This window comes from Phalangium opilio, unplaced genomic scaffold, assembly GCF_054372755.1.
Source record: "Phalangium opilio isolate 3A_F unplaced genomic scaffold, DU_Popi_V2 ptg000024l_1, whole genome shotgun sequence".
Taxonomy (NCBI): Eukaryota; Metazoa; Arthropoda; class Arachnida; order Opiliones; family Phalangiidae; genus Phalangium; species Phalangium opilio.
In genome coordinates this window covers 7,445,361-7,471,058 of record NW_028324155.1, presented here as the reverse complement: position 1 = coordinate 7,471,058, position 25,698 = coordinate 7,445,361, and the positions used below count along the sequence as shown (strand labels likewise).

The 25,698-nt window shown below is 38.1% G+C and overlaps 1 long non-coding RNA gene across 5 annotated transcripts; it reads left to right on the top strand.

Moving 5' to 3' along the window:
• Positions 1-16: 16 nt before the first annotated feature.
• LOC149692555 (uncharacterized) lies at positions 17-15,298 on the top strand. Of its 5 annotated transcripts, XR_016382817.1 has the most exons (5): positions 4,435-5,482; positions 11,811-11,880; positions 11,953-13,080; positions 13,280-13,386; positions 13,625-15,298. It is a non-coding gene; the product is annotated as an uncharacterized LOC149692555 (long non-coding RNA). The 5 variants fall into 5 exon arrangements; XR_016382815.1 differs by having other exon boundaries at positions 13,280-15,298; XR_016382816.1 differs by having other exon boundaries at positions 11,953-13,386.
• The last annotated feature ends 10,400 nt before the right edge of the window (positions 15,299-25,698 follow it).

Sequence of the window (25,698 nt, the reverse complement as noted above, 5' to 3'; positions counted from 1 at the left end):
CATTTCCGTTCCAGGGTATACCAGGGGGTACAAGAATGGCATTGTTCGGGGTGCCAAAGACCTCCGTGGATAGTGTAGGTTACACCGTAGGAAACCCCACGACCCGCGTTGCGCTTTTTTTGGGTTAGGCCCTAACTAGGGTTCAAGAGTTCCCCCGAGGGTTGAAGAATAATAATCTAGAGATTAATGATTCGTTTTTAGACCCATATAAAGACCAGGGCCATAAATTTATCTTGACGTCAATTCATACATAGGAGGCGCTATTTTGTTATTCACTACTCTTTCACTTCTACTGTATGTGCTGTATACCTCTAGGGGAAAAATAAATACCGGGTGTGATTGTGAGACTTGACCTTAACCGAAGAAATCTGCGTTGATACAAATGAAAAAAAAACGTCTTCGCTATTTTTACACCCTGTATATTATCATCTGTTTTGAAAAATATCTAGAAAAACGTTTGGGGATCAGGGGATGGAATTGTATAAAGGTAAAAGAAAAAAAAATACAAGATCTTTCAGAGTAGAGAGTTTTCCTCTCCGGGCTACGATTTTTGACTATAATTACGAAGCCAACGGCCACTGTCCTAATTAGGGATGCAATAAACGCTCTCACGTGTTCATCCGCGCGGCATTCCCTTCTTACCAGCCCCCTCACGAATAGGAGGTTCTCTGAAGGGGAAGATACTAGATCTAGGGAATTTCCACGAAGAGGGAGAAATAGGGGGAGGCCACAAACTCTGTTGTTAAGTACTAGATTCCTTATGGTACATGGGAAAAGGAATTGTAATTGTATAAAATAGGACCTAAGGTAAGAGGGCACGGAGGTCCTCGATCGTGCTGGTATAGTATTATTGTTTACCGCGTGGATATTCGGCAAAGATGTTTTTGTTTTCGAGTTGTGTCGATATTGCTTGTTTTTTAATATCGTAGGCTTTTTTTTAGATAAAATTAAATTGAATTTGTTTATTGATAAGTATTATTAACGGTTCGAGTAATGTTTAACCAAACCTGACCTCGGCTGTAGGGAAATATTTACTATAATTCTGAATGTTTACATCGAGTTTTCCGAGTTGAAACCAAGTTGATCCAAGCACTGAACTAGTGACTACTTAAAATCGACATAAATAACATCATGATCGTAAGTTTCATTTAATTAAAATTATTTACTTTTATTTTTAACTTTCGGTGTATAATTTTCGCATATCCAATCTTGGCTTATTTTATTATTTGATTGACATTACGTCGTGTCTCGCTTAGTCCCCCCGTAAAAGCCATTGTCTTTGATACGTCAAACAAAACTAGCAGGTTCACGCAAACCCAAAGGATATGCTAAGAAACTTTTCCTGGAAACTGACAGGGCACTGTCAACGATGAGCCATCAAAGGTTCTTAGTTGTCTTCCACATACGTATATCCCCTTATTGCAAGTAGGCGAGGCTTAGCTCGAATCCATGCAACTGCAGGCTTGCTGGTTGGTTTGTCTGGTACGTTCGTTGGGTACCGTTGTTAAGAGAGACGGGTCAGCCCCGCGTATGTCAAACCGTCACTCCGTTCCGATCAAATGGACACAACGCCAAGGCCCGAGGCAGATGACCCGACCTAGCCTAGCCGGCGATGGCTTGTTTTGACATTACAGGCGCTGGCAAAACTGACGAATCTATAGAATATATATCCCTCCTCAAAATGCTTCCAGAACCTCGTGTTCTATAATAGGTTTAACTTGGATAAAGCAGAGGAGTTTGATTCGTATACTGTTAACCTGATTGGAAAGTTCAAGTTTGTGATAGTTGAATTTAGGGGTTGGATCAAAATGCTTTTTCATTAATGCGACACTTGTCTAGTTGTATCTAATCTCTGTAAAGAATAAGACTCTCAGATTTACTAATGGTGACATCGGCACATCGAAATCTCGAATTAACAACAATTCTTGATATAACATTAGGAAACCTATTCAATATTATTGATTTTGTAGGAAGCTATACGCATCTATATAAAAACCCGTTGAATGCTGAACCCTATGAATTTATTACATTTATCCATTAATATTCAACTATCTGAAAGTGTTTTTATTGGTTGGCATTTAAAATTTGAGAAATTGTAAATATTTGTAAATTTTTGAGGCGAAACTTAAGTATACAATATTATATAATGAAATGAATATATTACATTATATATTTTCAAATATATTGCGTTTCTAACGTTATATATATTTCCGTCCATGACAATTTTGCACGCGATATCACGTGATTTTGTTTTTGAGTTCGGCGTGTAGCTAGCTCCCCCTCCCACTGTAGTTCTAACCTCTTTCGAGTTTGTACTGGTAAGCCTAGAGTATTCTCGCCCCATTCCCAGCTGTCGTCCTTTCGCCAAGGAAACTGTAATGATGAAGCGGCGCCCCTGCCACCTAACGAGAAAAAGTGACAAAAAACTTTTGCGCCACTTTTCAAGCAAACGCCTTTATTACTTTTTTTTTTAATTTTAAGGCCCATTCAGACTATACAGTAAAAAAATGTACATTCCCGTAGATCGACTCGTTAATTGAGTTTCGGTTGCGACGGTATGTTCTTTTTCCTGTTCAGGAGCGAGAGCAGACGACTTTAAACGTATACTTTGATTTTTTTTGAGCAAAGAGGTGAAGTATGATTTTAGTCTAGTCTGAATGGGCATTGAAAGTGTATGAAGTTTTAGTAGAAAATTACTGCGCAAGAAAAAAGAAGATTTCAGTATGATAAAAAATAATTTTAGTTTTACTAAAGGGTATTTTGCTATATTGAAAAATATACAGATTTGATTTATTTGATGGGTATCGCGCATGCGTTAGATTTATATGGGCCATCAGTAAAATTAGTTTCCTTTAGGTTATCTTCATCTAATTTAAATTTAATTAAATTACATTTATTTTATTTAATAAAATATTAATTCATATATATATATATATTTAATTTAATATAGTTTTATTTCATATAAATATTTATTTTATTCAGTAAAATTAATTCATATTAAAAATTAAATTTTTACACTGAAGTATTGCGGTTAAACATTTCTACAGGGGCTCATTGAAATAACCTTATAAAACTTGCCCCTGTAAGTTTTCTTCTCCCCAAAAATGGAAATTTGGCATTTTAACGAGCGCTTAATATTTTTCTAATGTATATTTTTTTAAAACAAGTTTTATTTAAAAAGTATCCGTTTTTTAGATGCGAACGAAGCTTTATAAATTAGTATGCATGACTGGTGTTGGATATTAAGCCAACCGTTTGATAATTTGCTGAAAGGCTTAGCGGTAAAATGGAACTTTCGCTGAATAAGTGGCATTTTTCTTTTCTCTCTCTCTCTCTCTCTCTCTCTCTCTCTCTCTCTCTCTCTCTCTCTCTCTCTCTCTCTCTCTCTCTCTCTCTCTCTCTCTCTCTCTCTCTCTCTCTCTCTCTCTCTCTCTCTCTCTCTCCCTCTCTTTCGCTTTCTATCACAATTCATTCAAGCCTGGTTTTTTTGGGGGGTACAATCTTAGAGAATATAACGGGAAATGATAAAGTCCCAGTTATATTGGTTAAACTAAGTCCAAAAAGGGGTGACGAGATGAGAATTTAACCTTCAGTTATGGCTTGTGAGAATTGATAAACCAACATTGGTGCCATTTTAAAATGTCTCTAGCTGTATGCTAATGTACAATTATATTTATTGTTTAGTAAATTTTGAAAATAGGTGTTTTTGAAGTTTAAAATTATTAAAGAAAAAAGAAATGGAATTCCAGCAAGAAATTTTATGTTTATATTTATAACAATTTCTTCTGAAGAGCGTAGACGTTATATGGGGTGACCTTTAACCTCAAATATCTCAGGACACGTGTAGAATTTTTTAAATTACAACACAGACCTTTAAATTGTGTTTAATTTTTTTTTTTTTTAATTGTGAGAGGGACGTAAGTTTACCAATTTATTCCTGGTATCATTGGTGGCCCCGTTGTTCTATTTATGATTCTCAGAAAGCACGGGCAAAGTGCAGACAAGCGCGAAATGAAAGCTGAGAGCAATCCGATCGGGGATGCCAACTTTCTTATTATCGAAGGATTTAGGAAGTCGACACTGCTCCCCAAGTTTATACCGTATTGGATTACGTGGATTTTTTGGTCCAATGAGCCCTGTCCGATCGTCCCCTCAAGTCTCACAAAGCTACATTGCAAGCTACCTTATTCATTCGTGCCCTATTGTTCTTGGAAACGATAACCAAAAGTATAAAACATAAATTAATTTTCGTGCCATTTCGAAGTTACAAAATTATTTATTTATTTTATTATAAAACAATTCTTAGTTTAAATCAATAAACAATAAGAATTGATATTTGTATTTTCACGCTTATGACCTTGCGTCGCGTGAAAACATTGTTTTTAAAGCCTTCCCTCGTGTAATTTTTACCCATAATGCCTTTAGATATATATTTCATTATAATATTCATTACGTATATAATATATTATATATATTAAAACAAATAAATTGAAAAATCAAAAAAATACAATAATGATTTAAATCGCGACCTGTATAGCGAGTGCATTTGTTATATTCATTCCATTTCGAGGCCCCTACATTTTTCTTTTATTTATAACCTCTACACAATCTAATGTAAGGTTGTATTTTTCGCATTCGCGTCGCGATAATAAGCGAGTATACACGAAGGCCGCTGCGAAATTCATGGAATTCTCGGTAGTCTCGCCCGCCCATTTCCAAAATTTAATAATAGTGACGAAACAAAAATGACATATTTGGCTCGCTAGAAAATTAGAGATCCAGTATCGTGGTACGGCCCAACCCCCTTATACTAAAGATAAAAAAATACTTCAGTGCCTTCAAAGTTTTCCTCTTCGTCATTTTCTTAGTTCGTATATACCTTTGTCCGCTTTTTTTTCTCGTGTTCATTAAAAAGAAAGGTGTACTTTTTCTCAGAGAGCGTAAAATTCCATTATCTCCCGTTCCCCCCTTAAGTTTCTATTATTTCAAGGACTTTAGGATCATCTCGAGTCAAGGGGAATCGTTAAAGAATAATAATAAAAAAAATATATCTACGTTTCTATCGACCATTTTTAACGAATGCTAGCCGATTCCGGGGCACATTAATGCGTGGAGCGTTTGGTGGGAAAGCCGGGGACCCCCTCGAAGCCCCTGATTCCTGAGGAGTAAAACGCCAAAAAGCGAATAGCGAAATTTAGCGGCCATATTTCTTCGCTAGTACCGAGATATAACGCGCTATAATGCGCGCGCTCTTTCCCGCGTTTTCCTATGTAGAATCACGCGGGATTTGTACAACTGCTGGCGAACGCGCGCGCGCGCATCTCCCCGCCACCACCATGTCCGACTCCATGATTCGCGGAACATCAGTTAGAAACAAAATGGCCGCCGCCGGTGTGTACCCATCTTCCGCATCATTTCTTTGGTGAAGAAAAAGTCGAAATATTCCCGAAATATTCATCCGATATTACTCTTTTCGTTATTGGTAAGTGTCTCGAGTTGCACGTTTTGCCTTTTTCTTGCTTTGGCGGTTTTTAGTTACCGGGTACGAAAAATTGGCGCGACAAATCTGGCGCTACCATGGTACCGATAACTATGAAAAGACTGGAGGGCGATAGGCCTAGGTCTTTTTGGCACCGATTTTTCCCCCTGGTTCCATCGCGAAGAAAGGGCCGCCGCGATCGATCGGGATTCCCGACTAAACTCTCATACAAAACGTAGTTTTTGTAAAGAGGAAAAAAATTTAGGTTGTAGTAATACCAGTTTTACTTGTTAAATTCCCTTACAACTGATTGACAATTCGATCCCGAATTAACCAAGTCATAGGCATTAATTAGAATTAATGATTATCTTAATTATCCATTTCCATTTATGGTTAATTATGGTTAAAATTGTAACCCGTATGTTTTGCGGTATACTTGCTCATTGCAAATACACGAGCGTAATTCAATATTTTCACACTTAATTCGCGCAAATCAATGAATTACAACATAGCATCGTACTAAGTATATGTTATGCTTTATATTGCATCAAAATCCTAGCGTAAATCAGGCATTTAACCAGTAACGTACGTGCGTACAGTGAAAACCACTCTCAAATTGACACGGCGTAACCGTTACGCGTATATGCTATTTTTGTTATCAAAGATTAACTATTCTATTGTGTTGTCATAAAGCAACTATTAATCATGTTGCGTTTCGGTAGCGAAAGAAAATAGTCGTTAACATGAATTATACCATGAATAGCGTATTAGAAATATGCATCATGGAATTTTAAATGCGTAGACATAACTATATTTTATATTCATGTACATTTTTAACACTTCGTATAACGAATTGCATTGCGCCTTTGTTTCCTATAACTAACACGGATTGCCTGCCAAGTTCTTAGATAATGAACGTAACACTCTATTGCCTAGACAAGAAATAAATCATCGCCGCTGCAGTACATAGCGGCGAAGGGCCCTTTTGACTCCCACGTCCGCTGGGTGGTCCAAATATTTTATATTGCCAACCGCTTGTTAATAGTTGAGGACAAACTTAAACGCTTGGTCGAATGACTCGAATCTATTAGTTTGACAACTCTTTTAACTTTTATGCCATTAATAAAACTGTATCGTGTTTGTGAGATAGGCGATGACGTAGAAAGGATAGTGGTAGAGTTAGCTAGGATGGTGTTTACAAGGCGAACAACAAGCTGATTTGACACGTGCCTTTTATAATTGAGATTGATCGTGGATCTGTCACTCTTCTTCTTCTTCTTCTGTGTATACATTCGTCTTCAATGGACGTGTTTTTTTTAGATAAGGGCTTTAGTTCTATGGAATATTTGGGTGTACGTATGAAAAGGGTTATCGCTGTTATTCAACTCATTTATTGTTGATTGAGGTTATGGCCTGCGGATGAGTTATTGTTAATTTAGAATAGTTTAATTTCAATTTGCTTTTTAATTTTGTGTCTTGATGAATTGGATTGGTTATATGTTTGTGTGTGCCACGATTGTATACGCAAATCTAATACAATATTAGATTTAATTTCAATAGTTAACGGGGCAAAGTTCAACATATTGTAATATTGTTGCTTATTTAACTGTGGAATTCGAAATATATCGTGTTTCACGTTACCTTTAAAGTCCAAAAACGCGTCATGAAATTTTAGTAACTTATCAGGCCACTATTTTCTATCAAAAGTGAGCTTAGAAATATCAACTTCACAATACAAATAGTTATGATATCATCGTATAAGTGAATGGGAGTTATGAGATACAGTGAAATTATAGCGGTGTAAATTGAATATTATTTTTGATTTGAATTTTAATTCTATTATCGGTTGATGTACCAACAATTCTGTAGCATTTAGAAAACTGTCAGCGATGAAAGAATTCGTGATAATAAAGGCGGGTAGCAGTATGGTTTGGGGAGGCCTGTACGTTTTCCAAACTCTTCTCTGATTCGATGAAAAGCCAAAGAGGTTGCGGATGTTTGTGACATACGACCCACCCAATCTTTTTTTCCTTCCTTTCCTCTCCACCACTATTCCATTCTGAACTCTCTGAAACAGACAGGTCACCCCATGGATGGGAAGTTCTTTCAACCCTGTTCTTTTTTGTCTCCTTAAAGCAAAACCACGAATTATTATAATGCCGTTATAGAATAATCCCACTTAAAAAGACTAACGGTACAGTCTGGGGATGCGCGCACACAAGAGGTCGAAGGGTGTAGGGAGGCTTCGGATGACAGCGTCCTTTTGGCGCCTGCTAAACGTCCCAGGGTAACTATAAAGGGTGTTCGAGTTCTTTGGTTATCCCAGGGTCGGCGCCATACCCGCCCTTACCGTGTTTAGCGGACCCGCAGGTGGTGTTTTTCCTCGCGAGGGTGGGATGTCATCCTGTTCATTTTAGTCGATGTAATGTCAGGGATGTATACTGGGAAGGTAAAAATATACGTGGCTTAATTTATCATTGCGTAGTTTTGTAGGAATTGCATCAATTTAAGCGAATATGCTTTGCTTTCACGAGCTTGGTTGGCATCTACTTTCTTTTTGACCAATTTTCGATTCGCCTTTTGATCATGTCAACCTTTGTGTTTGTTCACCCGTGACCCGTCTAATAAGAGAGATTACTGAAAAGGAATTGCAACTTCTCGTCTAGAAACAATTCGAAAATAGGGTATAGTTTATATTTTTTCGTTCGTCAGGGTCAGGGAAAACCAGAAAAAGTCAGGGAATTTAAATATGACATCTTTATTCTGAAACTAAACTATCTACGTAGCCTCTACTACTTTTCCGTATTCTCTATGGCGAAACCAAGGGAGTCAGGATATTATCATAAGTAACATAATAAACATAAGTATGACTCTTCCTGTTGTAATAATGCAAATTTCAAAATGAAACCTATAATCAACACTGACACTCTCACTTACATCAGGCCAGGACTTGCAACCCCGTCGAGTACTTCATGCTGGTCTTTGGCGAATGACGTAGTTCTACAATATTAGCCAATCACAATAAACCTTCTCCTTGAACGTATTTGTGTCGGAAATAGCTCGTCTGCTATTTATTGTACAAGCTCGCAGGGTCGCGGTGTTTGTATGTTTCACTTTGAAAGTCGGATATTCCAGCACCAAAAATTATAAGCCTTTTGAAGTCTAAATATTCGGTAACTAAACCTACCCAGTGCAATTTTCAACTTCGTAATGTGGTCGCGCTAAAATCGGTAAAAAGTCAATACAAATCAACTATATAACCAAGGCTTAGGACCGTCGACTCAAATTTCAATGGCGTCTCTTTAAAACTCTGAACCGGATTTTCAATATGAGGCGGAAGTCGCTTCATTTTCCACCGCTAGGGGTCTCTGTGCTGGGCGCGAACTTATGATGACGTAAAAGGTCCGAAAATAGGTTTATAGTTAGTTTTGGCTAATTGTCATACTTATGGTTATTATGTTACTTATGATATTATTGATCCGATTGTTATATCAGAATGCGAGATTTTCCAAACCTGGGGAGACAAAATAGCATGCACCGTGAGATAGCTAGAGCTCTTCGGACATTCTGACTCTGTTGGTCATAAAGGGGGGGGGGAGGTGAAAAAGATGTAAAAGAGATGACAGCTCCTATGATGAATCTGGTCATCGTTCAATCATTTTCTAAACCGCCTTCGAAGCTCCTGTTCGGACATTATTATTCCACGTTCTCTATGGGGACACTTCTCATGCTGAGTCAAGTCTCTTTGTGTTATAGTACATGGGTGCGTGGCTTTCTTTCGGAATAGATAAAAGATCTACTTATCCACGATACGAAATAATTTAATGTTATTTGTTATTGCGACACCTCTTTCATCAAAGACGGGTCAATTGGTTAAATGTCTGCCAATCTTCGGGATTTGATCTCTTTTGGAGATGCATTGCATTTATTTTAAAAACGTTTTAAGGAAACAAATCCGGTATAAATACTCCATGCGCAATAGATGTAACTTCGTCCCACTCTCTGTTCTTAATTATTTCTTTTACAAAATTAAGATAAACATAAATTAACTCGTAATTATCATAAAAAAACCTTAATTATTTCTCTTATTTACAAAATGAATTTTATTTTGTAAGTACGTTTTTTATTAAGGCTGACGTCAATAGTATAGCATTCATTACACTATGTTTTTTATAATTTAAATAAAAAATAGAAAATATAAGCTTAAAAAATTAAGATTTTTTAATCAAATTCTGTCATCGCTGTAAAGAGTCATTAGTCGTGTAATTTTCATTAAGGAAGGTTTTAGGAGGGGACTATAGTGTGTTTCTAGTTTCTTAGAATTAAGAAAATGGCAATGTGCATGCGTGCTACTTGGCGAAATTTCAAGAGACTACCACAGAGCTGAAATTCTTTCCTTTGATACGGAGATCTTAAAGGCCGACTTCCACCGAAAAGGGTTCTTACGAACTGAAGACCGTGCATCGATTCTTAACAATAGAGCGACCGTGCCAATTTTCGAGTCCCCACTGGGGCAAAATTTGGAGGGGTTCTTACGAACTGAAAACCTTGCTATGCGGGTTCTTACGAACTGAAGATAAACAATAGAAAGTCTCTTAAATATTTTATTCCCGATTTTTACGACCCTCTGAAGGAAAATATCTATTGTTTATCTTCAGTTCGTAAGAACCCCCGTATCAAGGTTTTCAGTTCGTAAGAACCCCTCAAAATTTTGTCCAGCGGGGATTCGAAAATCGGCACGGTCGCTCCATTGTTACTCTCGATGCACGGTTTTCAGTTCGTAAGAACCCTTTTCGATGGAAGTCGGCCTTTAAAACGTTAATATTAACATCAAAGAGGTTTTCACCGCGAATGTAGTTGTATAACGAAAACTTAACATTGCCGTCGTGCTACAGTGGAATTTCATCCGCACCCGAGGGTGGGGGGAAATGAAAAAATAAGGCAGAAACTTATGGAAATTTTGCAAATACAGAAGCGGAAATACTTGGTCGCCGTTTTGTCCCAACGCTTTTTTTCCTACACAAAGGGTAAGGGTAAAATTTTATTTCTTAGTAGGCGTGACTTTTAAGAATGGCGATTATTACAAAATTATACGGTTGCTCATAGCGTAGGATGTTTCGGTATTTAATTCGTCTCATTGTTTTTCGTTTTCGTTGTGGAAAGAAAAAGAATGTCTCATTGCCACTATCCAAATTGTTTTGTTTATTCCATAAGTGACCGTTGTAAAATGAGAGGGTTTTTGTGTGTGTGTGTGTGTGTGATGCATGGAAATTTTGGTAAATTCTATTTTGCAAGCTTGAAATTACCTCAATTTTCCATGGAAAACCGGTTTTTCAATGGTAATTTGTGTCTTGCAATATAGCCACAGTCTATTGAAAGCTTTAAATCATCTTCATTCATGGAGATTTTGGTTAATTCGGTTTTTCAAGCTTGAAATTACCTAAATTCTCCATGGAAAACCAGTTTCTCAAATGGAAAATTGTTCTATTGCAAGCTTGAAATCACCTCAATTTTCATAGCAAACAATCCATTAAAGGAAAAATTGTCAGATTTGAAAAAGACGGTATTAAGAGTACTTACGCACTCGAGAACTTGTCACCCTGCATAGTTCGAACCAGTCTCAGGTCCAAAATATTTATAAATCAATATTGGACTGTTAAGACGCGGACATGTAGTTTTATTTGGAACTATATAGGTATATAGCGTAGTTTTTTCAGATAAAAAGTTTTAGTTTTTCCGTTGGTTCGTGGTGGCGCGAGAGTCTTACCACGTCATCCCCATGATATAAGTATAGGTTCCACGTGATCAATGGTGTTTCACCCCCGCCGCCACCGATGGATGCCTCGTTGAAGCGCGGCTTTCCCTAGCTTTATCGATCATTGCAATGGCAAGAACAACGAAATCGAATTTTTGCCCTAGCTTCGATGGCTGTGAAGTGACAGACCGTTTGTCATTGGTCTCTCATCGACCCTGCCACCGTAGCTGATGACAATAGCTTTAGTACTTATACCCGAAACACTATAACCTATTTATTCCTATCCTTAACCAACCGGATTTCTGTCCACTTCCCACTCAGTATTTTTCATTTATTATTTAATTTATAATTTAATTTAATTAGTCTTGAAATCCAAAGATATTAATTTTCAATAACATAAAATTACAATGCACTTCACGTGAAATAGGTTTTAGTTGTACGTCTACTGTACGTACAACTTATAGTTTGGTATCTTGTCTGTTAGTGTGTATGTTCGGATTTGGTACTTCAAATGTGTATTATCTTACTAGAATTATAATTTAATTTAATTTAATTGAACATGATATTTCATTGTAGGAAAGAAATGAACACGAAACAAAGGGAATTTACCGTACTTTGAAATCTACGAAAGTTTTTGTTGTCTAAGGTAATTAACATTTTAATCACGAATATTCTTGCGAAATTAAGCTTAATTTAATTAATATTGATTGTAATTTAGGTCCGGACGCAAATGGATTGATTACGAGAAAAATTGAAAGAGTCTCACAAATCACGTGACACATTCTGATTGGAGGGACGTTGACGGACGTTATTGTTAACTTGGTAAATTATATCTTATACAAGGATGTAAGTTGTTTTAACAGAGTCGGTTCATGAACTCTAGTGAGGGAACAAGATACAGAAGGTGGGGGAAGGGACTGGGGAAGGAAACCACTTGTATATGTATACAATTACGAGTTATACTAGCCAAAGGGCCTTAGTACAACTCTGGTTGGTAATCTTATATGTGACTGCAGACCCGCTGGCACCAAGCAGAAAGGGACGCCAAATGTAGGATTGTAGCGACGCCTCTTGACACGAAGCTTTTTCATTGGTTCCTCCATGGAGGGCTTTATTCCAAGGGGTTCAACACTCGGTGATATTATATAAAATATTTTGATTTAATTAATTTATTGGATTTTATCAAAGATTAAATTAGGGGAAATTAGTGTCTAAAATGTCTTATGTTTTAGAAACTGAACTAAATAATAATTTTATATATTTTTACGGTTAGATTAAGGTTAAGTTAAATTTGTAAATTTAGTGATTTATAATTAATACAAAAATATCTTCGATGCATGAAAATACGTTTTTCTGTACATTAATTTTAAAGTTAAATTAAATTAAAGTTTAGTCTAAACCTTGATATATTTTGAGAGTTAAGAAATTGAAAAGAGCGTTGAACCCCTTTGTGTTTTACTTTAACACGAAACAGGCGCAATTCCACAACAGTTACTTGAAAAAAAAAAAAAAAAAAAAATTTCTGAAAGAGGAAATAAGAAGTTTTTTTTTTTCATCTTCTTATCATTATTTTGACTTTTATGGAAATGATATTAAGAAATTCTCCATTTCCAAGAAGTACCTATTAAAGTTCAAAACTTCATTTCTTTCCGAAGGAGTTGCTGGCATTCTTTCGAATGTCTTTAGCCCCGGAGCTCTTGGTAATAACAAGCGTCGAAAAACTAGTTGATGTTTTTATATTTAATAATAGAGTATGAATAAATTTTAAAAACGAACGTATCATTGCTGTGATGACATTGGTTTGAAACGGTGGAACATTCTAGCTTCACAGAAATGCTGTGTAAACGTAAATACTAAATATATGAATTTCTATATATGGCGCTACAAATAATTTATACAATCCTTAAATTTATTTTCTATTATAATTTTTATTTCTATTTTTTTATTCTTAATTCTATTAATTTTTGTGTAGGAATCGAAATGAATAATTTTTAATTTAAATTTAGGGTTAATTTATCTTAATTTAAATTATTTTTGTTTCACAGAACTTTGAAATGAATTTCGTGCTAATTTCTGAGAAATTAACTTAAGTTTTCAAAATCGGGGGAAACTTTAAGAAGCTTCGAACAAATTATAAGATTCCAAGTTTACGGTAAGTTTAATTTTGTTAATTAATAAATAAATCATTAATATTACATTAAATTTAACCACGCTTCTCAATTGGATAATATCTTAATTTAGAAGGTAAAGGAGTGGCATGTTTAAAACATTCAAAAACCAGTTTGTTGTTTAAATACTCGTGTTTGTTGTGTGGTGTTCTTACAGGAATGTTATTTACGTTATGTTTTTTTTTATTTTTAAACTAATTTTTATAATATCATTCTCTTTAGAGAGTCGCCGCCGCTGATTGGCTAATGAGATTAAAACGATCGTATTCTCCGCCCACTTGGAAAGAAATTAATTTCTCATTTATATTTTTGAAAAGAGAGAAAAAAAAACCTACGCGTACGAAGAACAGAAATATTTTTGGCAAGTAACCAGAAGGATCTTTGTATATATTACGAAGTTTATTCGGCATTTAGTTTATTTCTTAAAGTGACTCAGATAACTAACTGTGTTTCCCGAAAGGGTTTGTTTCTTTTTAGTTTTTTTTTTGTTTTTCTTCTCCGAGTTGTTTTTAAGAGCGAGTGTTTTTTCGGAAGAAATTGAAGGATTCAACTGAGCCATTCGTAACCTACCCTGTAGATCCGGGCTTTTGTAGAAGACTTAGAGTCAGAAGCTCGAATCTACAGGTATCTTGCGAAGAGCTGTTAGCGGCGTTAGCGATCAATTTCAAACGACGATTTATTTTTCAGCAAACAAACGATTAAGTACTTTTTTATTTTATTTTAATTTAATTTAAATTTTTCAAAATACCAAGCAGCGCTTTGTTACTGGTTGCAACTTGCTAACTAGTAATAGTTAACGGGTTTAAGAGCTGTTCGTAGCGTTAAGTAATCTAAACGGATTTATGTTTCTCTACAAAGAATTAACGACATTTTTCTTTATTTATTAAGTAATAATTGATTTTATTTAAAAATAACTATAGTTTTCAAAAAAAAGCCCTTTATTACTATGAGAGTTATAAATGGTATTGTTACTAACTAGTAATAGTAAGAGCTGTTAGTAGCGTTAAATAATCTAAACGGATTTATGTTTCTCTACAAAGAATTAACTACATTTTTCTTTATTTATTAACAAATAATTGATTTTATTTAAAAATAACTATAGTTTTCAAAATACCAGCCCTTTATTACTATGAGAGTTATAAATGGTATTGTTACTAACTAGTAATAGTTTTTAAGAGCTGTTAGTGTTGTTAAGTAATCTTAACGGATTTATGTTTCTCTACGAAGAAATAACTATAATTTTCTTTATTTATTAACAAATAATTGGTTGGTAAAATTGCATTGCTTATCTATTAAAGGGTATGAGAAGCTTCGTTTGAAAAACCTCTGATTTATATAGCTAAAGATAGAATTAATTACTGTGAATTCAAAAATATCAATCTTTTAATTCTCCGATTTCTAGTTATTTGGCAATATGCATTTGAAAATGCTTCATATGAAATTATTTCGAATTATTTAAAATCCACTTTTTAAGAAAGGCTACAACGTTTTCTTGTTTTTGACGTCACACACGCGAGATGGTGCCACTCTCTCCGCTATCAAAGCATGGACAGAGCTCGAGACGCGTATAGCTCGCGCTCGCGCGTATAGGTTTCCCGCGCATTTTCCTCAACGTCATAGTGATGTCATAAACCAACCGAACAAGCTGACAAGACAAAATGATTTATATATCGAAACTGAGTTTTCGTGATTTTCCAATGGATTTTAAAAATAGAAACTTTGGTTCAATTATATTAAAAACTTTATATTTTGAAAGTAGAGACTTGAAAGTGTAATATAATACCACTTTCGTGCTAAAATATGATATGAAATTGTAAATTCCCATACCCTTTAATAAGTTACGCATGTAGTTAATGTAATATATTTGAAGGTAATGATTAAAATTCTTTATGCTAATTTTGGTGTTTTTTGTAAATTAATTTAAAAATATATAGGCCTAGTGTATTAAAAATTTTAGAAAATAAATTAGGAATTTTAAGTAATTATTTTTCTGGACCCCATTTTCAAATATGTCCACAGATAGTGAAAGCATTTTTAATGAACATCGCAGGGAGGCAAGTGAGTGAATTTTATAAATATTTAGTTTAACGTAGAATCTTTAATTATTATTGCTAATCCTTAATTGATCATTTAAAATTTTAGTAAAATTGTAATTTTTTTTTATACTATAAAGTTTAAACTCATGATTTTTGGTTAATTCCGACGACGAAAAACTTGTACCATTTAAATTTGACGTAAATCTGAACGTCCAAAATGAAAGGTTTTTTTGGTCTGTAAAAAGACTCAAATGTTTTTCGGTCAATTCTTTAAGGGTCATAGTCAGAGGGGCTAATTACTCTCAGATTCCCTCTGTATTTTATTTTAGAATGAATTTTGGTTAATTCCGACGACGAAAAACTTGTACCATTTAAATTTGACGTAAATCTGAACGTCCAAAATGAAAGGTTTTTTTGGTCTGTAAAAGACTCGATGTTTTTCGGTCAATTCTTTAAGGGTCATAGTCAGAGGGGCTAATTACTCTCAGATTCCCTCTGTATTTTATTTTAGAATGAATTTTGGGCCAAATAAAGTAAAGTGTTTTTTTTTTTTTGTATGCTTTTCCACATCATGTTACAACAAAAGACGACTAAACGAAAACGGGATATCTATGGATATTGTTTTATACTTCAAATGTTGTTTGTGGTAAATTCATTTGCAGTTTTAAAAGTGATTGATTGAAAGATAATAAGTTGCTGGTTTTAAAGAACCTAATATTTTGCAGATCTTTGCTGTTTGAAATGAAAATCACCAACAAGCTGAAGAAATATAGACCGAAGTGGAAATTAGGCCTAAAGCGACCTCTATCAACAAATTAAAAAAAAAGGTAACAAAAAAATCTCCGCTTTTTTATTTTTATTTCAATTTAAATATTATTTATTTTAATTTATTTTATGGAATTATTAATTACTGAAAAAAATTTCATCGTGATCTCCAGAAAGACCACTATTGCTTCCACATTTATAAACAACCTCTCTACAAACAAGGACTCTATGTAGAACCCACAAAGGCCGAGAAATTAAAATTTAATTGCTCTGTAGAAATTAGAAGTGTGTATCGATATGAGGAATTTGGCTTTATTAAATAACGAGCAAAATTAATTTCATTATATAATATCAGTAATTATTATATTACTTTCAATAGATGAGAGCCGAACCTCCAGGGGTAAAACTTGGAATGTATTTCAAACGGGCCCCTGTAGAACTTCAACCCGCAACGCAACGGCGTACGATATTTTTTGGAGAAATTTCATTCGTTTGGATGAAGTTGAAGGCGTCGCTTTAATCCGTTTTCCAGTTGATTTATTAAATAATTAATTCTAGTTTCTACTAAATTCCAAAGAGGTGTTTTATTATGTTACAGTTCTGTTTTATTAGTTTTTTATCCCTTTTTTAATGTGTTTATTTTCTGTTTATTGTGTTTTCATTCTGTTTAATTGTATTTTCATTCTGTTTTTTGTGTTTCTATTGCAGTTTGTGTTTATATTATAATTTATTTTTAGTTTACGTGTTTACTATTATAGTTTATTTTTAGTTTACGTGTTTACTATTATAGTTTATTTTTAGTTTACGTGTTTCGATTAAAGCTTATTTTTAGTTTTTGTTTAAATTGTAATTTCGGTCTCTATTGTAGCTTATATGTGTTTCTATTGTAAGTCTATGTGTTTCTATTGTAAGTCTATGTGTTTCTATTGTAAGTCTATGTGTTTCTATTGTAAGTTTGGGTTTCTATTGTAAGTCTATGTGTTTCTATTGTAAGTTTGGGTTTCTATTGTAAGTTTGGGTTTCTATTGTAAGTTTGGGTTTCTATTGTAAGTTTATGTGTTTATATTGTAAGTTTATGTGTTTATATTGTAAGTTTCTGTTTATATTGTAAGTTTCTGTTTATATTGTAAGTTTCTGTTTATATTGTAAGTTTATGTGTTTATATTGTAAGTTTATGTGTTTATATTGTAGTTTGTGTTTATATTGTAAGTTTAAGTGTACATTTTGTAATTTTATGGGTTTATATTGTAGTTTATGTGTTTATATTGTAGCTTATGTGTTTATATTGTAGCTTATGTGTCTATATTGTATTTTATGCGTTTATATTGTAGTTTATGCGTTTATATTGTCAGTTTATGCGTTTATATTGTAAGTTTATGCGTTTATATTGTAAGTTTATGCGTTTATATTGTAAGTTTATGCGTTTATAATGTACGTTTATGCGTTTATAATGTAAGTTTGTGTTTATATTGTAAGTTTATGTGTTTATATTGTAAGTTTATGTGTTTATATTGTAAGTTTATGTGTTTATATTGTAGCTCATAAGTTTATATAGGTGTTGTGTTTTGTAGACCAAATTATATTTTATCAACAGTAGACCAAATTATATTTTATCAACAGTAGACCAAATTATATTTTATCAACAGTAGACCAAATTATATTTTATCAACAGTAGACCAAATTATATTTTATCAACAGTAGACCAAATTATATTTTATCAACAGTAGACCAAATTATATTTTATTAACAGTAGACCAAATTATATTTTATCAACAGTAGACCAAATTATATTTTATCAACAGTAGACCAAATTATATTTTATCAACAGTAGACCAAATTATATTTTATCAACAGTAGACCAAATTATATTTTATCAACAGTAGACCAAATTATATTTTATCAACAGTAGACCAAATTATATTTTATCAACAGTAGACCAAATTATATTTTATCAACAGTAGACCAAATTATATTTTATCAACAGTAGACCAAATTATATTTTATCAACAGTAGACCAAATTATATTTTATCAACAGTAGACCAAATTATATTTTATCAACAGTAGACCAAATTATATTTTATCAACAGTAGACCAAATTATATTTTATCAACAGTAGACCAAATTATATTTTATCAACAGTAGACCAAATTATATTTTATCAACAGTAGACCAAATTATATTTTATCAACAGTAGACCAAATTATATTTTATCAACAGTAGACCAAATTATATTTTATCAACAGTAGACCAAATTATATTTTATCAACAGTAGACCAAATTATATTTTATCAACAGTAGACCAAATTATATTTTATCAACAGTAGACCAAATTATATTTTATCAACAGTAGACCAAATTATATTTTATCAACAGTAGACCAAATTATATTTTATCAACAGTAGACCAAATTATATTTTATCAACAGTAGGCCAAAGCATTATATTTGGTTATCATGTAAGCCTATTCACTTTTTATCTACCCGTATATAAATACGGGAGAACAATTAATGTACGCGAGTATTTGACGGACGATGTTACTAGTTGACTAAATAAATGCTCTTAAAACACAGTTATGATCCTTATTGAAAGTACGGCCTAAACCCTAACAATAGGGTGGGGTGGTGAAGTGGTTAGCACTTTCGCATCGCAGCAAGAGGGTCCCGGGTTCGATCCCGGACTGTGGCACCGGGTGAAAAACCTGGGAACAAACCCTTTTGCGTGGAGTTTGCAAGTTCTCTCCCCACTTCTTAAAGGAGTTTTCCTCCGCGGTGTTACCCGATTTCTCCTTTCCATCAAAACTTATTGAGGTTAATGGTAATAGTTAGTATAGGGCTCTGTCGGTTAGAATTTGAGGAAAGTCTAAAGTTTAGAATGATTATCGGTTAGAATATGGCTTCTGTGGCTCAGTCGTTAAAACGGTTGAGTCGTGGAGTACAGAGGCTGGCATGTTCGAGTCCCGTTGAGGGGGAGGATATTAATAAATTGTCTGAGATGGGTAGTGCCATCTCTTAATCCAAACGGAAGACAGAATTTGAGGAAAGTCTAAGTTTAGAATGATTATCGTTTAGAGTATGGCTTCTGTGGCTCAGTCGGTAAAACGGTTGAGTCATGGAGTACAGAGGCTGGCATGTTCGATGGGTAGTGCCATCTCGTAATCCGAACGGAAGGCAGTGAGTATGGAAGACTTAGATGAGCGTGTGAGAGTGTGTGGGATCCGTGGCTCAGTCGGTAAGACGGCTGTAACACGGAGCGAGAGGTTGTACGTTCGAGTCCCGTTGAGGGGGAGAGTCAGTTGTAATATGTCTGAGATGGGTAGTGCCATCTCGTAATCCGAACGGAAGGCAGTGTATGGACCCCCTGCTGTTTCCATACTGTTACCCCCTGCTGGGAACCCCTGCTGTTACCCCTGCTGGGACCCCCTGCTGTGACCCCTGCTGTTTCCATACTGTTACCCCTGCTGTTTCCATACTGTTACCCCCTGCTGGGACCCCCTACTGTTTCCATACTGTTACCCCCTGCTGTTTCCATGCTATTACCCCCTGCTGTGACCCCCTGCTGTTTCCATACTGTTACCCCCTGACGTTACCCCCTGCTGTGACCCCCTGCTGTTTCCATACTATTACCCCCTGCTGTTTCCATACTATTACCCCCTGCTGTTTCCATACTATTACCCCCTGCTGTTTCCATACTATTACCCCCTGCTGTTTCCATACTGGTACCTCCTGCTGGAACCCCCTACTGTTTCCATACTGTTACCCCCTGCTGTTTCCATACTATTACCCCCTGCTGGGACCCCCGGCTGTTTCCATACTGTAACCCCCTGCTGTGACCCCCTGCCGTGACCCCTGCTGTTTCCATACTATTACCCCCTGCTGGGACCCCCTGCTGTTTCCATACTGTTACCCCCTGCCGTGACCCCCTGCTGTTTCCATACTATTACCCCCTGCTGTGACCCCCTGCTGTTTCCATACTATTACCCCCTGCTGGGACCCCCTGCTGTTTCCCTGCTCTTACCCCCTGCTGTGCCCCCTGCTGTTTCCATACTATTACCCCCTGCTGTGACCCCCCTGCTGTTTCCATACTATTACCCCCTGCTGTGACCCCCTGCCGTTACCCCCTGCTGGGAACCCCTGCTGTTACCTCCTGCTGTGACCCCCTGCTGTTTCCATACTATTACCCCCTGCTGTGACCCCCTGCCGTTACCCCCTGCTGGGACCCCCTGCTGTTTCCAGACTGTTACCCCCTGCTGTGACCCCCTGCTGGGACCCCCTGCTGTTTCCATACTGTTACCCCCTGCTGTGACCCCCTGCTGTTTCCATACTGTTACCCCCTGCTGGGAACCCCTGGAAACAGCAGGGGGTCCCAGCAGGGGGTAACAGTATGGAAACAGCAGGGGGTCACAGCAGGGGGTCCCAGCAGGGGGTCACAGCAGGGGGTAACAGCAGGGGGCAACAGTATGGAAACAGCAGGGGGTCACAGCAGGGGGCAACAGTATGGAAACAGCAGGGGGTAACAGTATGGAAACAGCAGGGGGTCACAGCAGGGGGCAACAGTATGGAAACAGCAGGGGGTCACAGCAGGGGGTAACAGTATGGAAACAGCAGGGGGTCCCAGCAGGGGGTAACAGTATGGAAACAGCAGGGGGTCACAGCAGCGGGTAACAGTATGGAAACAGCAGGGGGTCACAGCAGGGAGTCACAGCAGGGAGTAACAGCAGGGGGTCACAGCAGGGGGTAACAGTATGGAAACAGCAGGGGGTCACAGCAGGGGGTAACAGCAGGGGGTCACAGCAGGGAGTAACAGCAGGGGGTCACAGCAGGGGGTAACAGTATGGAAACAGCAGGGGGTCCCAGCAGGGGGTAACAGCAGGGGGTCACAGCAGGGGGTCAAGGCAGGGGGTCACAGCAGGGGGTCACAGCAGGGAGTAACAGCAGGGGGTCACAGCAGGGGGTAACAGTATGGAAACAGCAGGGGGTCACAGCAGGGGGTAACAGCAGGGGGTCACAGCAGGGAGTAACAGCAGGGGGTGACAGCAGCGGGTAACAGTATGGAAACAGCAGGGGGTCCCAGCAGGGGGTAACAGCAGGGGGTCACAGCAGGGGGTAACAGCAGGGGTCACAGCAGGGGGTAACAGCAGGGGTCACAGCAGGGGGTCAAGGCAGGGGGTCACAGCAGGGGGTCACGGCAGGGGGTCACATCAAGGGGTAACAGCAGGGGGTCACAGCAGGGGGTAACAGTATGGAAACAGCAGGGGGTGACAGCAGGGGTTCCCAGCAGGGGTTAACAGTATGGAAATAGCAGGGGGTCCCAGCAGGGGGTAATAGTATGGAAACAGCAGGGGGTCACAGCAGGGGGTCACGGCAGGGAGTCACAGCAGGGGGTCACAGCAGGGGGTAACGGCAGGGGGTCACAGCAGGGGGTAACAGTATGGAAATAGCAGGGGGTCCCAGCAGGGGGTAATAGTATGGAAACAGCAGGGGGTCACAGCAGGGGGTAACAGCAGGGGGTCACAGCAGGGGGTAACGGCAGGGGGTAACAGTATTGTAGCTTATGTGTTTATATTGTAGCTTATGTGTCTATATTGTATTTTATGCGTTTATATTGTAGTTTATGCGTTTATATTGTCAGTTTATGCGTTTATATTGTAAGTTTATGCGTTTATATTGTAAGTTTATGCGTTTATATTGTAAGTTTATGCGTTTATAATGTACGTTTATGCGTTTATAATGTAAGTTTGTGTTTATATTGTAAGTTTATGTGTTTATATTGTAAGTTTATGTGTTTATATTGTAAGTTTATGTGTTTATATTGTAGCTCATAAGTTTATATAGGTGTTGTGTTTTGTAGACCAAATTATATTTTATCAACAGTAGACCAAATTATATTTTATCAACAGTAGACCAAATTATATTTTATCAACAGTAGACCAAATTATATTTTATCAACAGTAGACCAAATTATATTTTATCAACAGTAGACCAAATTATATTTTATCAACAGTAGACCAAATTATATTTTATTAACAGTAGACCAAATTATATTTTATCAACAGTAGACCAAATTATATTTTATCAACAGTAGACCAAATTATATTTTATCAACAGTAGACCAAATTATATTTTATCAACAGTAGACCAAATTATATTTTATCAACAGTAGACCAAATTATATTTTATCAACAGTAGACCAAATTATATTTTATCAACAGTAGACCAAATTATATTTTATCAACAGTAGACCAAATTATATTTTATCAACAGTAGACCAAATTATATTTTATCAACAGTAGACCAAATTATATTTTATCAACAGTAGACCAAATTATATTTTATCAACAGTAGACCAAATTATATTTTATCAACAGTAGACCAAATTATATTTTATCAACAGTAGACCAAATTATATTTTATCAACAGTAGACCAAATTATATTTTATCAACAGTAGACCAAATTATATTTTATCAACAGTAGACCAAATTATATTTTATCAACAGTAGACCAAATTATATTTTATCAACAGTAGACCAAATTATATTTTATCAACAGTAGACCAAATTATATTTTATCAACAGTAGACCAAATTATATTTTATCAACAGTAGACCAAATTATATTTTATCAACAGTAGACCAAATTATATTTTATCAACAGTAGACCAAATTATATTTTATCAACAGTAGACCAAATTATATTTTATCAACAGTAGGCCAAAGCATTATATTTGGTTATCATGTAAGCCTATTCACTTTTTATCTACCCGTATATAAATACGGGAGAACAATTAATGTACGCGAGTATTTGACGGACGATGTTACTAGTTGACTAAATAAATGCTCTTAAAACACAGTTATGATCCTTATTGAAAGTACGGCCTAAACCCTAACAATAGGGTGGGGTGGTGAAGTGGTTAGCACTTTCGCATCGCAGCAAGAGGGTCCCGGGTTCGATCCCGGACTGTGGCACCGGGTGAAAAACCTGGGAACAAACCCTTTTGCGTGGAGTTTGCAAGTTCTCTCCCCACTTCTTAAAGGAGTTTTCCTCCGCGGTGTTACCCGATTTCTCCTTTCCATCAAAACTTATTGAGGTTAATGGTAATAGTTAGTATAGGGCTCTGTCGGTTAGAATTTGAGGAAAGTCTAAAGTTTAGAATGATTATCGGTTAGAATATGGCTTCTGTGGCTCAGTCGTTAAAACGGTTGAGTCGTGGAGTACAGAGGCTGGCATGTTCGAGTCCCGTTGAGGGGGAGGATATTAATAAATTGTCTGAGATGGGTAGTGCCATCTCTTAATCCAAACGGAAGACAGAATTTGAGGAAAGTCTAAGTTTAGAATGATTATCGTTTAGAGTATGGCTTCTGTGGCTCAGTCGGTAAAACGGTTGAGTCATGGAGTACAGAGGCTGGCATGTTCGATGGGTAGTGCCATCTCGTAATCCGAACGGAAGGCAGTGAGTATGGAAGACTTAGATGAGCGTGTGAGAGTGTGTGGGATCCGTGGCTCAGTCGGTAAGACGGCTGTAACACGGAGCGAGAGGTTGTACGTTCGAGTCCCGTTGAGGGGGAGAGTCAGTTGTAATATGTCTGAGATGGGTAGTGCCATCTCGTAATCCGAACGGAAGGCAGTGTATGGACCCCCTGCTGTTTCCATACTGTTACCCCCTGCTGGGAACCCCTGCTGTTACCCCTGCTGGGACCCCCTGCTGTGACCCCTGCTGTTTCCATACTGTTACCCCTGCTGTTTCCATACTGTTACCCCCTGCTGGGACCCCCTACTGTTTCCATACTGTTACCCCCTGCTGTTTCCATGCTATTACCCCCTGCTGTGACCCCCTGCTGTTTCCATACTGTTACCCCCTGACGTTACCCCCTGCTGTGACCCCCTGCTGTTTCCATACTATTACCCCCTGCTGTTTCCATACTATTACCCCCTGCTGTTTCCATACTATTACCCCCTGCTGTTTCCATACTATTACCCCCTGCTGTTTCCATACTGGTACCTCCTGCTGGAACCCCCTACTGTTTCCATACTGTTACCCCCTGCTGTTTCCATACTATTACCCCCTGCTGGGACCCCCGGCTGTTTCCATACTGTAACCCCCTGCTGTGACCCCCTGCCGTGACCCCTGCTGTTTCCATACTATTACCCCCTGCTGGGACCCCCTGCTGTTTCCATACTGTTACCCCCTGCCGTGACCCCCTGCTGTTTCCATACTATTACCCCCTGCTGTGACCCCCTGCTGTTTCCATACTATTACCCCCTGCTGGGACCCCCTGCTGTTTCCCTGCTCTTACCCCCTGCTGTGCCCCCTGCTGTTTCCATACTATTACCCCCTGCTGTGACCCCCCTGCTGTTTCCATACTATTACCCCCTGCTGTGACCCCCTGCCGTTACCCCCTGCTGGGAACCCCTGCTGTTACCTCCTGCTGTGACCCCCTGCTGTTTCCATACTATTACCCCCTGCTGTGACCCCCTGCCGTTACCCCCTGCTGGGACCCCCTGCTGTTTCCAGACTGTTACCCCCTGCTGTGACCCCCTGCTGGGACCCCCTGCTGTTTCCATACTGTTACCCCCTGCTGTGACCCCCTGCTGTTTCCATACTGTTACCCCCTGCTGGGAACCCCTGGAAACAGCAGGGGGTCCCAGCAGGGGGTAACAGTATGGAAACAGCAGGGGGTCACAGCAGGGGGTCCCAGCAGGGGGTCACAGCAGGGGGTAACAGCAGGGGGCAACAGTATGGAAACAGCAGGGGGTCACAGCAGGGGGCAACAGTATGGAAACAGCAGGGGGTAACAGTATGGAAACAGCAGGGGGTCACAGCAGGGGGCAACAGTATGGAAACAGCAGGGGGTCACAGCAGGGGGTAACAGTATGGAAACAGCAGGGGGTCCCAGCAGGGGGTAACAGTATGGAAACAGCAGGGGGTCACAGCAGCGGGTAACAGTATGGAAACAGCAGGGGGTCACAGCAGGGAGTCACAGCAGGGAGTAACAGCAGGGGGTCACAGCAGGGGGTAACAGTATGGAAACAGCAGGGGGTCACAGCAGGGGGTAACAGCAGGGGGTCACAGCAGGGAGTAACAGCAGGGGGTCACAGCAGGGGGTAACAGTATGGAAACAGCAGGGGGTCCCAGCAGGGGGTAACAGCAGGGGGTCACAGCAGGGGGTCAAGGCAGGGGGTCACAGCAGGGGGTCACAGCAGGGAGTAACAGCAGGGGGTCACAGCAGGGGGTAACAGTATGGAAACAGCAGGGGGTCACAGCAGGGGGTAACAGCAGGGGGTCACAGCAGGGAGTAACAGCAGGGGGTGACAGCAGCGGGTAACAGTATGGAAACAGCAGGGGGTCCCAGCAGGGGGTAACAGCAGGGGGTCACAGCAGGGGGTAACAGCAGGGGTCACAGCAGGGGGTAACAGCAGGGGTCACAGCAGGGGGTCAAGGCAGGGGGTCACAGCAGGGGGTCACGGCAGGGGGTCACATCAAGGGGTAACAGCAGGGGGT